General features: G+C 38.5%; 2 long non-coding RNA genes across 3 annotated transcripts in view; one reads left to right on the top strand and one right to left on the bottom strand.

The window, feature by feature from the left end:
* The first annotated feature begins 6,450 nt into the window (after positions 1–6,450).
* Positions 6,451–7,130, top strand: LOC140700166 (uncharacterized). Its single transcript, XR_012078443.1, has 2 exons — positions 6,451–6,738; positions 6,824–7,130. It is a non-coding gene; the product is annotated as an uncharacterized lncRNA (long non-coding RNA).
* A 3,071-nt stretch (positions 7,131–10,201) lies between these two features.
* The window catches only part of LOC140700165 (uncharacterized), a 43,374-nt gene continuing 40,182 nt past the window's right edge, over positions 10,202–13,393 (bottom strand). For both annotated transcript variants that reach the window (XR_012078439.1, XR_012078440.1), the window contains exon 4: positions 10,202–10,415. This is a non-coding gene — a long non-coding RNA (uncharacterized lncRNA). The remainder of the gene's footprint in view (positions 10,416–13,393) is intronic.

Genomic DNA, 13,393 nt, shown 5'->3' with positions numbered 1-13,393 from the left:
CAAAAGGCCATGCTAACCAAGGCAGAGAAATTACATTTAAAATATATTTGGCCTGAAAAATTCTGTCTGCCTGTATGTGCTGCGTTTACCCCAGTGGTGAACTAACCCAGATCCTCCTACTGTTCTCCATGCTACTAGCTTAAGATGACACAAGAATCTCCCTAGATAACATGTTTATAATTGCTTCATAAAGAGAGACATCCACAAACAAACAAAAAACAAACAAACAAAAAACAAAAAGCAAAGGATAACTGACCGATACAAAGAGAAGAAAAGTATTTAAAATATCTTAATTAATGGGTATATTCCCCAAAGAATTGAAAGCAGGGACGAGAACAGATCATTGTTCACAGCAGCATTACTCAGAATAGCCAAAGGGCAGAAGCAACCCAAGTGTCCATTGATGGATAAATGGATAAACAAAATGTGGTACATACATACAGTATGTATTCAGCCTTAAAAAGGAAAGAAATTTCGACACATGTTACTACATGGATGAACCCTGAAGATATTATGCTAAGTGAAATAAACCAGCCACCGAAGGAAAAACATTGCATGATTCCACTTATATGAGGGACCTAGAGTAGTCAAATTCATAGAGACAGAAAGTAGAATGGTGGTTGCCAGGGGCTGGGGAGTAATGGGGAGTTAGTATGTAATGGGTACAGGGTTTGAGTCTGGGAAGATAAAAGTATTCTGGAGATGGTAGTGATGGTTGCAGAACAATGTAAATGTACCTAATACCATAAAACTGTACATGGAAAGATGGTTAAGTTGGTAGATTTTAGGTTACATATATTTCACCACAATTAAAAATTTTGGTTAAGAACTTGGGCTCTGGGTCAGAAAGCCTGGGTGCAAACTATGGCTCCATCACTTATTAGCTATGAGAATCCACGATATTTCCACATCCTGAGTTTGAGTTTCTTCACTTACAAAATTGGAATAAGAATAATAGGTACCTAAATACACAACAGGGAGAGCAACAGTTCCTAATCAAACCTGTTCCCACCCTAAACAAACAAACAAAAAGACAGTATGGACCTTATAGGCTTGTGAGGATTAAATAAAATAATCCATCTAAAATCCTTTGCATGTTGCCTTGCACATGGTCAGCACTCAATAAATGTTAGCCATGATAATTTAATGATCATTTATTTACATTCAACTCACTTTTAAAGATGATATTGGTAGATTTTCGTACGGGTTTTGGAAATTTACTCCAGATTTAGATCTCTTGATTACGTGATTTCAGGAGGGTGATTTCAGTATCTAGATCAGCTACAAAGGTAGCTGATCCAGGGATACTGATGAATGGCATAAAGTTCTGATGAATTTGCAAAGTTTGGTGGAAAAAACAAAGGTATTAGTGTAACTCTAAGAGTATCCCTTTATGTTTGGGAAATGAAATATTTTCAGCTACTTTCAACGCTCCGAAAATGAGTAGCAAGGAAAATAATATTGATTTTTGAATATTCTGAAACTTGAGATAGTTTCTCAAGTGTTTGGTAACATTTGCTGCGTAATCCAAGAGACACTCTCCAAGTTGCAAGCACACGAAAATTTCCTCCTGCCTAGATCATGGCTTTCTAGAAAGCTGGCGCTGAGTGTGTATCTGCTGACTTGAATAATTATAGAACTATAATTATGAAATGTCTCAATTTCACACTCAGAGTTATGATCCTTTTGTGAATCGTTTTGCATCTGTGTGTCTGTGTGTGTGTGAAAAAGAAACAATGGAAAAACCTGTGGAGTTGCTGCTTTGTGAAAAGGGTAAATCTGAATGTGCTTTTGTGTGCCAGGCTTTTTGCAAACAAACATCAACCCTTCAATGTTGCCACTCTCCTCACTGAATTTTAAAAATGAGAAAATAGGCCTGGAACTTGCCTGTGTGAGCAGGGAATTGGAATTTGAATGTAGGTTGATTTGGCTCCAACACCTGTGCTCTTTCTCTCAAACACACTCCCGAAAGCAGAACTTCTTGCCACTTGTTACTGTCGCTGGAATTAGTGTCCCTTTTGGAGCTGCTCAGGGTCTGAACTCACTTTCTGGAGACTACTCACTCTCCCTGAAGCATTGTGATAGTGGCTCTTTGCTTGCCAATCCACCCTCTGCTAAGGGGGAGAAGCTGCTGCCCAGAGGAGGTGAATCGGAGGGGCACAATAAAACCCCTATTGCCCAGAAATATTTCTTCTCCTCTTTTCTGATCTGAAATTGGCACTATTAAAGCCACGCAGTTTGGAAAACAAAAGTGCCGTTGTCTTCAGAAAGCCCATGTTAGGGTATACCCATGCTACCTGGAATTGAGAAGCAGGGGCACTACGTTTCTTCCAGCTCTCTCTCTCTCTCATTAGCACAGTTTAGTTTATCAGATAAACTAGATGTCTCCTGTTAAGCCTAGAAAGACTATCTCAGGGAAGACACACTTGACAAGCAAGTGTCACCAGTGCTCCATGAGGGCTCTGTGAGGCCAGCAGGGGCCTGAAACCCACATAGTGATGAAGCAGCCTGTGGACTCTGCGACAGAGTGAGCCTCAATCACGGCTGCCTGTGGTAGTGACAGTCTGTTGGTTCTAAGCAGCAGATACCTACTTGAGCTACCTTAAGCAGAAAGAGGATATATTAGAATACAGAGGTATCTCAGGAACCTGTGGAATTATGAGACAGCCAGGTCTCAGGAAGGAAGGAGCCAGGGAAAGTCTTGGGACTGCGGTAGCAGTTGGGAGAGGTCCCAGCCTATAGCAATTCAGTGACTTGACTTGGCTCCCGATTCCAGTATTTCTTAAGTCTCAAGAGAGAGTGAAAATATGATCTGTTCAGCTTAGATGATTATTCACAGTTGGCTTAATCAGCTATGGCTGTGCGTGTGTGTGTGTGCGCGCGGTGGGCAGGGTGGGAGGAGTGTGGTGGAGCGCAGGGGATTGGTGCAGTGAGAAGTTCATACAACAGAAACAGGAACCCTCCCTGAGGGCAGATGAGGCCATTTCCAGAGAAGACAGGCTGGCTGACACTGTGTTAGACACCCAGCACATACTCCTACAGAAACAGATTTTATTTCGGGAATCATCCCGGAGGGGAGATTGCTTAGAGGCAGTAAAGAGTGGTGGTCAAGAGTGCTGGCTTTGAAGCTAGATTGCCTGAGCTTGAACACCAGCTCTGCCAGCTTACTTAATTATTCTGTGTGTCTGTTTGCTCAGCTCTAGAGGGGTGGTAATAGTAGTACTTACTACATGAGAGCATTAGAACTAAATGAGTTAATACCAGCAAAGAGCTTAAGACAGTGCCTGGCACACAGTAAGCCTTCGATAAATCACTATTATTATCTGGCTTCTGAGACATCATAATAATACTTATTGAAATTGTCAAACAGGCTCACCTCACTTTAAAAATACCCAGTGGAGCTCTTTTAACATATAATTTTATGAAAGAAAGAGGAACGCAATCAGATAAATACTTTGTTCTGAAATAACTATTTAGTTGACCTTGGGCACAAATAGAGATGCAACAAATATAAAATATTAAAAAGAGAAGTAAAACGAAGAAAATAAAAACAATAAAAGAAAAAATATGGATGCAGCATCAAAAGCACAGTCCATAAAAGAAAAAAAATGGATAAATTGGACTTCATCAAAATTAAAAACTTTTGCTCTTTAAAAGGTGCCATTAAAAGAATGAATAGACAAGTCAAATGTTTCTAGGAAAAAGTATTTCTAAATCATATATCTGATGAAGGACTTGTGTCCAGAAGAAAAGGGCACTTACAATTCAATAATAATAAGATAAGCCACCTCATTAAAAAATGAGCAGAAGATGTGAAAGATATTTCACCAAGAAGCTAGCTGAATGGCTTATAATAAATGCATGAAAAGATGCTTGACATCCTTGGTTTGGGAAATGCAGATTAAAAATCACAATGAGATACCACCATAAATTCCTTGGAATGATTGATTCAAAAGACTGATTTCATCATACAGGAGGTGTGGGGAAACGAATGCACACACACTATTGATGAGAATGTAAAATGATGCATCTACTTTGGCAAATAGTTTGGCAATGTTTTAAATAGTAAAACATATATTTAGCATATGACCCAGCAATTCCTTCCCTGGGTATATACCCAGGAGAAATAAATAACATATGTTCACAAAAAGACCTGTACAAAAATGTTCATAGAATTATTATTCATTATAACTAAAAAATGTACACAGTCCAAATGTCCATTGACTGGTTAGACTGAATATGGTATTATACAATACTATTCAGCAATGAACAGAAACAAATCATTGATCTATGCATAACATACGTGGATCTCAAAAACATCATGCAAAATGAAGGAAGAAAGACACAAAAGATTATATCTTACAGGATCCTATTCATATGAGATAGCTGGAAATGGTAAATCTACAGAGACACAAACAGAACAGTAATGGCCTGGGCTAGGCATGGGAGTGAGGATTAACTACAAACAAGAATGACAGACATTTTGAAGGTGACAGAAATCTTTTAAAACTAGATTGCAGTGATGGTTGTATAACTGAATGAATTTACTAAAATCATTGAAATATACACTTGTTAACAGGTGAATTGTACAGTATGTAAGTTATATCTCAATATATGACTGTTCTATATACAGTCATTTTGACTAGAGCTACCAGTAAAAACTACAGCCAAAAATAATCAAGAGAGAAGAAATCTATATCTTAGTACAACACTGTTTGCTGAACTCCTTTTTGGTTTCATAATGTTTTGTGCCCAGTCCTGCCCCATCTTCCCATTGATCCACCTTAGAGTAATGACTTTCTGTTATCAGAGCTGATAAATCGTGTATAGACAATGGAGTCTAAGCTTACTCTGCATCAAAACTTTAAGAAGGGAGTCTTTTAAGAACTGTATTTCTATAGCTCTAGCTATGCCCATTCCTCTTTCCTACTGTACAGATTGAAGCATTCTAAGAGTATAAGAGACCATTCTCCAAGGAAAATTCTCCAGTAACGTTTTCTACAGCTGCCTTTGAAAACCCAGGAATTTCTTTTCTCTCTCTTCAATGTATCATACTGCCCTAACAGTGACAGGAAGAAAACAACTTTTAGGTTGAGTGCAACATCAAAAAAGGCTTCTCCTGTTACTAAAAAAAAAAAAAAATCATTTGCTTGATAGTTATTTCCTGTGTCAAACTATCAAAGGTTTCCCCTGACTGCAGCCATCTGGGGAGTTTGTTGTTTGTTACATGCCAATATGTTAACATAAAGCATCTGAAGGGAAAAACATTCATTCATGTATCCATTCATCCATTCATCCGTCCATCCATCCATCCATCCATCCATCACTAACACATTCAACAATGATTTCTTAAGTACTAGCTATATTCCATACACTGTGCTATTAAGGATGCAAAAATGAGTAAGAAAGGCATGGTGACCATATGGTACCTCTGATAGTGGCAGCAAGGATCTCCCTGCTACTGGTAATGGTTTTGATCCATTGGCAATGGTCAATTTGGGAAGACAGACTTTGAAGCAGCCTCCTTTTTAATGGCAAGTGTGAAAGTCTTAGGGGGCCACAAGAGGTCTTAGGTGGTGGCTGTGGCTCTTCAATTGTCAGAGGTGCCTCCAGCACCTCTGCAAATTACATAGAAGTTGAATGCAAGTTATGAATTTTTGAATATGAAAATGTGCTTCTGTGCTTGCTTGGCAGCACATCAGATCTGAAAGTAGAGATGAGAATTCATTTGTTTCTCAAATATTTCATATTTCTGTGAATATGTAGTCAATCAAGGTTGTGCTACAACTCTTGCAGTATTTTCAGTTCAGTGGTATGTAGTAGCTACACAATGACATTATATAACATTGTTTTTAGAAAGGGGAATTGAAAACGATGTGATTCAACATAGTCTTGGAAGTCCTAGCCACAGCAACCAGGCAAGAGAGAGAAATAAAAGGGATCCAAATTGGAAAAGAAGAGGTAGAAGTGTCACTATATGCAGATGACATAATACTATATATAGAAAACCCTAAAAATGATGTGTTCGGTTGAGACTCCACAGAGAAAAAAAGCCAATTTATAACTTGGACCAAAAGATAGAGTTCCAACCTTTACTTTTGAACAAAACAATAAGAAAAAATATAAAAATGGAACACTGCTTTAGATAGTACGTTAATTAAAAGAACATCGTGTTTGCTAGATAGCATTTCTGGCCTAAACTGACACTGCATATGGTGGAGTCTGAAGCCTCTTGGGTTAAATAATTTGCAGAATGTCATAGAGTCTGATCTACATAAACATATCAGTCACCTGGAACCACTTGGTGGTTCCTCTTCTCCTGCCTCTTGGAGATGCCTACCATTTAAAGTACTTTCTGTGACATCAGGGATGACAAACACAAGGCAGACACGCCCATGCTGAGAGCACCAACTCTATCACAGGTCTCTTCACTGCTGAGCCCAGGTATGGTCTTAGCATCCCTATGAGCTCAGTATCCCAGGCCCTACTACCAGCCAGGTGGAGTGAACTCATGAAATGAAACGTACTTATCATCCTTGGATTAGAGAATGAAAACAGTGGCATTAATTTTAAAAGGCTACGGTGGAATGAAAACATGTTTCCTGGCAAGGAAGAGATTGCCTTGACCAAGGATAAGAGCTTCTTTTCCATGAAAGCAATACCTCTGAAGAATCAGGAGGGAAGGTTTGAGTAAGAGGAAGATAAGAATGATAGTGACCAGATCTGGCTGCCTGAGGGGTAGGCATGGACCGGGAGGCAGCACAGGGAAGAAGAGTGGGAGATGAGAGAAAAGTCAAAAAGGGCTTATTTCACAATTCCCTAGGGTCAGGATGCTCCAGCTCTGTCTTTTCTTAGAACTGTCCTGAGGAGTTCAGTGGAGAAGACTCAAAACGAGGGCTACTAATAGTGAGTAACCTCCCACTTCCTGCATTACCCGAACTTTTTGGGAAACCTTTCACCAAATACAGTTAGAAAGCCCAGCCTCATCCACCTTGGGACAACTGACAACACTGTGCTTTGAGGCAAGTCTGAGTAAATAGTTGAACATCCCTGTGTTGACTATTCCAATGTAAACAGAAGAAAAAAGCTTTTTTAAAAAACTGAAATATAGTCTGTTTACAATGTGTCAATTTCTGTTGTACAGCATAATGTTTCAGTTATACATATACATACATATATTCTTTTTCATTATAGATTATTGTAAGATATTGAATATAGTTCCCTGTGCTATACAGAAGAAACTTGTTATCTATTTTATATATAGTAGTTAATATTTGCAAATCTCGAACTCCCAATTTATCCCTGCCCACCCCCTTACCACCTGGCAACCATAAGTTTGTTTACTATGTCTGAGTCTGTTTCTGTTGAAAAAAAAAAAGCTTTTAGTGACCTCAGAAGCTGTGAGGTTTGTGGCTTTACAATGAATGGCCTAAAGTCTTGTGAGCCTAGCTGGCCAAATCTGGGAACTTCCATTTAAAGTTCTCTGATAAAGTAACTTAATGATGGGGATAATTTTATTGGCCCATTTAGTAGAATGATAAAGACCATAAAGCAGTTTTGCAAATTGCTACTTTCTTCTTTACTAAACGTGTGGCCCTGGACAAGTAGTTTTATTTCTTCATTTCCTTGTCTATAAAGATGATTCCTTTCATACAAAGAAAAGTGATAGGAAAATGTATTGAATATATACTGTCTGTGGGACACTTAGATTGGTCCTGGGGAGTAATCAAAGATGGGATAAGCATAGATGTGCTCTCAAGGAATTTAAGACTTAACAACGAAAAATAAAGACAAGTAAAACAGTAACAACATAAGACAGACAAGGAGATGGGTCTCAAGAGAAACGCAAGAATTGAAGTGTTGGAGGACAAATCACTGACCACTTCCCAATCATCTGACTTATTCTGGTTGGAAAGGTGTTCAGCAAGAGCTGGTACAGGTAGTTTTTCATGTTTTTGTTATTGCTGGTGGAGAAATAAATGGCTAATTCTACTTATTTTATTCGCTTAGTTTTTTTTTTTTTATTCTCTTAGGTATTTTTCATGGACAAAAAAAAAACAGTGAGCTGGTAAAGCGTTTGAAATTAATATACATGAGGCTGTGATATATGTTTTAAAATTATAAAGAGCTTAACCACAACACATTAACACGGGGAAAGAGAAAACTTCCTCCAGGAGTTGGGAGCTAGTTTGGGTGTAGAACAAGGAACAGAACGTAGGTCTGATATGTCACATCAAACTCTCTGCTCAGTAGAGCCAAGCTGCCAATGTGAAAGGCACTTTCACTTTTGTCACTTTAAAAAACATTTATTATTCTCACTCCAAGCTGAAAGCAGCACCGAAGAATTTTTACAGCAATGAGCTAAGAAAACCCCTAATCTCCTATAGTCTCCTTTCAACAGTAGGATTCTGACCCAGTTAACAAACTGATTTCAGTGAAAGTAAAATTGTGATCAGTTTGGTTGGTTTTCCCTTCTCTCTGCAGTTGAATTCCACTGTAATTAGCTTTTTAAAAATATCTAACTTTTACTAACTATATAGCAGAGGGAACTATATTCAATATCTTATAGTAACCTATAATGAAAAAGAATATGAAAAGGAATGTATATATGTAAATGTATGACCAAAACAGTATGCTGTACCCCAGAAATTGACACAACATTGTAAACTGACTGTAATTCAATGAAAAATAATAAAATTTAAAAAAACCTAACTTTAGTCAAGAAAACAAAATTGGGGATGTAAGCTGTGTAATTTGCTAGAACTTCAATTTTGTTCTTAATTAACATACCTCTCCATCCAATGTGCTTCATATTTCCACAGTTTTACACACATTTTTTCCTAGGGCATGAAGAGTAACCCCAAGAGAAGAGACCCATTAGCAAGAATTCTCTATTTACATCTCTTTTCACCTGAAACATGGAGATTACCATATTTGAAATAGACAGGTTTAGCCTCAACTCACCTGAAACACACTGAAAACAAAGTCAAACAGAAATGGAAAGAAATCAAGTCATTCAAACAGCTTTTCTAAATTAAGAGCTCCAAATGTACTCTACAGATTAATTGTGGTTGTATCATCATTTCTAACGCATCGAAAGAGTTTAAATAATTAACTGTAAACCATGTAGTGACTTAAGTAGAAGAGCTGAAACAGAGCCCAGAACTGATGATTTCTAACAAGAAGGGGTGCCTTTGCCCTGCTACATAAGATGTCATGTCACCTTGCTTGTCCAATTGTCCACATTCATAAGCCTGCAGACTTCCTTCCCAATTCCTACCAAGTAATGCATTTTATTGCCAATGAAACTCTTACTTCCTGATCTCATTTGCTGAACTAGACTGGTTATTTTGTCATCCGTGTTACAGAATATATACCTAAATTTTAATATATACAATAAATACATAAACAGCATGTTTGTCGCAGTAAGGTGTTTCATTTATTTTTGTTTTTAAAGTATTTGATGGACATCTTTATTTATCTTTTAAATTTATTTTTGAAGTATTTTTCCTATTGTGATTGTACCTTTTTGCCTTAGCTTGAAGCTCTCTCCCTTCCTTCTTTCCTCCCTTCCTCCCTTCCTCCCTTCCTCCCTTCCTCCCTCCCTGTCTTTCTTTCTTTCTTTCTTTCTTTCTTTCTTTCTTTCTTTCTTTCTTTCTTTCTTTCTTTCTTTCTTTCTTTCTTTCTTTCTTTCTTTCTTTCTTTCTTTCTTTCTTTCATCTATCTTTCTTTCTTCCCTTTGTGGGATTTGTATCATATGATAAATATCAAATAACAAAAAATTAGAACTCTAATAAGGGTCTCAGCAGATGCCTAAATATTTTCCCCTAAAATGTGACTAACCTTGATTTATGTTCAAGCTCAAGGGTCAAGTTCAGACTAAATAATCTGGTGTTAAAGACAAAAGCAATAGAGAAAGTCTATTTACCAAATGTCAAAAGGACAAATCAGTGGGTGAGATCCCCCTACGGCCGTATGCATGCATGTGCAGACACGGACACATACACACACACAGGTAGCTCATTTGATAAATGGCTCGCAATTTTTGTAGTGAATACTCTAGGGTGTGCTATTTAAAACAGACCTTATTTAAAGCTGCTTTGCTTGAAGTAGGTCATTCTATACTTCCCAATATTCAGATACAATATTCTCCACAAAATCTAGGACTTTAAAAGCTAGAAATTAAATTCCCTTCATCAGACAACGTGTTGACCAGTTTCTTATTTTAAATCTCTTTACATATTTATAGGTGTAAAAGAAACGTAACTTTATCAAGTTTCTCTTCTATGTCGGGCATTTTACTCTGAGTCCAGGAGCTGAAGATAGCCTTCCTAGATTGAAATCCGCGCCCTGCCACTCTTCAGCCACATGACTTGAGCAAATTACTTAATCTTGCTGTATCTTAGTTTTGCCATCTGTAAAATGGGGATAATAACAAGACTCAGTTCATTTGTAGTTGTGAGCACTAATTAGATGATACAATATTTAGCACAGTACCTGGTCCCTAATCAGCATTCATTCTTACCACTGTAGTTTTCACTTACATTAGCTCTCTCAGTCCTTATTGTTTTCCTGTGAAACAAGCATTATTGCATCTATTTAACAGATAAGTAAACTCATAACCAGTGAAGTTTAGTAACTGATCCCCAGTCACAGAGCTTTTTACTGGCAGAGCTGATATTTTCACTTCACCAATCTAGTTCCAAAGCCTATGAACCTCACTGAACTGAGTTCTCTCTCTCCATATAGATTATAAATCATTATAGGACATTTTCTATATAATTTTTGACTTTTAGGATAAATAAATAAATTTGAATTCATCAGAGATTCCAACAACCAGTTAATTTCAGTAACAAGAATATTTGTAGCCATTAAAATTTTTTATTTTATGAGAAAGAAACAGATGATAAAAAGTCAGTTTATAGGGAAATATTGCTGAAGAAGAAGGAGGAAAAAAGGGAGGAGAAGGAGGAAGAAACACATACATGAATTCCAAGGTGTATTTCAGATTTGGGACAGATTCAAACCAATCCCTTGCCTCATTTATGTTTTGCAAAGTTATTTTGGGTGTATCACAATGTGGCTTGAAGAACACAGACTTTGGAACCAGGTAGAGTCCAGTTATCTGAATTCCAGCTCTGCTGACTTTGGGAGCCTGATCCTCTGTTTTCTTATATCTAAAATCAGGGAAATAGTATATACTTCATAGGTTTGTTAAGATTATGTGAGACCATGCTTGTGAAATGCCTGGGATAGTGCCTAGGACAGATATGATGCCCAGTGAATGTCAGACTAGAATAAGATATGTAGCTTTCATAATAATTTTTGAGGTTATATATGGTTCTCAAAAGTCTCCCTAATAATGTTAAAGGATGTTCAATATTAGTGTAATCACAACATTGCAGAATTTTAGAGATTGATGGTAACTTAGAGATCTGTATAGTTCAATTACTTCATTTTATGTTTGAGGAGATTGAGACCGAAAGAGACTAAGAGAATTGCCCCCAAATCACATAGCTAATTATAATCAGAGTTGGGACTAGAACCTGGCTTCTTAATTAATGGATCCCCTAATATTTTTAAAGTTCTGAATGAATGATCATACCACCTGAGCAATAAATTATGAAATAAGAGTATCTGTCAACAGAGCTTAGGATTTCAATCAAATAACACTTATAATAAAGTTAGACATATATTTAATGATAACAATAATTATTATTGTGCTACACAAATAACACAGCATAAATGGTAAGTAGTTCATATTAATGTATAGTAATTATTTTGTACAACAAAACCAAGAGAAAGAAAAATAAAATGAAGGAGAACAGGAAACTGCCCTGAAGGCTTCTTTGAAGGCTCTTGAAACTGCGGCCTTGGGAGCTGTGGTTTTCTGGCACAAGGTAGGGGGCTGAGAAGTGGTTTTGAAAGGAGGAGGGACAGGAAGTTCTCTTGAGCACGTCTTCTCTTGGGAGGAGGGACAAAAGCTCACTTCTTTCACTACTGATGGAAGAATCAACCAGTGTTCTTCTTTTTCCATCAGCTTCTTGCTGGGATCTGGAAGTTTCAGCAATCAGAAGCCAATCCTGAGTCAACAATGCAGACTCTACACCCAGTGTAGAATGATGGAACAGCTCGGCTTTAGCAAAACTGTCCTGTTTCTACTATCATTGTGTCCTGATTCCCAGCACTTTGCAGTCATCACATTGATACTCTGAGGGTCTCCAAGAGCAGCTGAGGCATGGAGTACCACCACCTCAGCCAACTGGGAAGACTTGGCTGCATAATAACCCCTGTGGCCCTTAGAGAAAACCCTCAGTTTTCCAGTTTCTTTTTCTCTTACTCCCAACAGGAGTGGGTGAGACCTCCCTTTCTCCACCCTCCATCAGGACTCGCTCAAAGATGTGCTTGAGGGAAAGGCCCTCGACTCAAAGCTATTTTCTCCACAATGCTCACCTGGTTCGTTTCTGTCAGACATGCATCTGGAGGGGTCCCTGAAGTAGGACAGCTTTCATTTATACTTGGGATAAATGGGTTTAATCAGAATGCTTTTCTAGTACTTAAATGCAGTGAAAGGGACTTCTGAGGAGGATGGGGAAGCAAGAAGGAAGAAGCAAGAGGTCCATTTTGAGTGGTGGGAGTTTTAGGGGAAAAGAAGCCTTTACTGGGGGCCTTCATGGGGAACTTTGGGCAGTTGGATAGCAAGGATGAAAAAGAAAATGTGCCAAGGGATAGGGAGTGCCGATGTGCAGAGAAGGAGGTGAGAGTCCAAAGACCAACTTCATGTGCACCCCAGAATCTTTCTAGGACCTGCCTTCCCCTCCCTCTGTCTCTTTTCCTACACTAACTCAAAAACAAAAACAAAAAACCCCTGATATTTCAATCTGGTCAAGTCCCTGATGTACCCCATTCCTGGAAGGGTGAGACCACACAAATTGCTCACTCAGGGAAGATCTTTGCAGAAACAGGCCCAGGATGGCTTTTGAGCAGTGAATGAGGATATGTCTTACAAAGTGTGTGGGGATATCCTCTGTCTGGGCCTGGGTTTAGCTGATTCTGTCACTGGTGACACCTCCCTTTCACCTTGCCACTGGGGCTGAACTGGTGCTTAATGCTCATTGATAGGTCTGCCTTCTTGATTCAGGTCACCCAGTCAGCGTGTAGGTATCTAAGTGGGACATGGGGAAGCCCGAGGTGGGCATTCATTATAAGCTCTGCACTCTGGGTCTCCTCTGAGCTGCATTACTTGGGCCTGGTGGCAACTGTAGCTTTCCCACAGCTACTGTTGCTGTCCTGGCCACCTTCTTCTTGTTCTTGTCACTCAGGCTGCCATTTTTACTGTTCCTGCTCTTTCCCCTCTTTCCTGGCACCACTAGCAATGTCACCAGTGCTAAGG

Source organism: Vicugna pacos, chromosome 12, assembly GCF_048564905.1.
Source record: "Vicugna pacos chromosome 12, VicPac4, whole genome shotgun sequence".
NCBI classification, from domain to species: domain Eukaryota; kingdom Metazoa; phylum Chordata; class Mammalia; order Artiodactyla; family Camelidae; genus Vicugna; species Vicugna pacos.
Note: the sequence above shows the minus strand (reverse complement) of the source record. Positions and strands in the feature narration are given on the sequence as shown.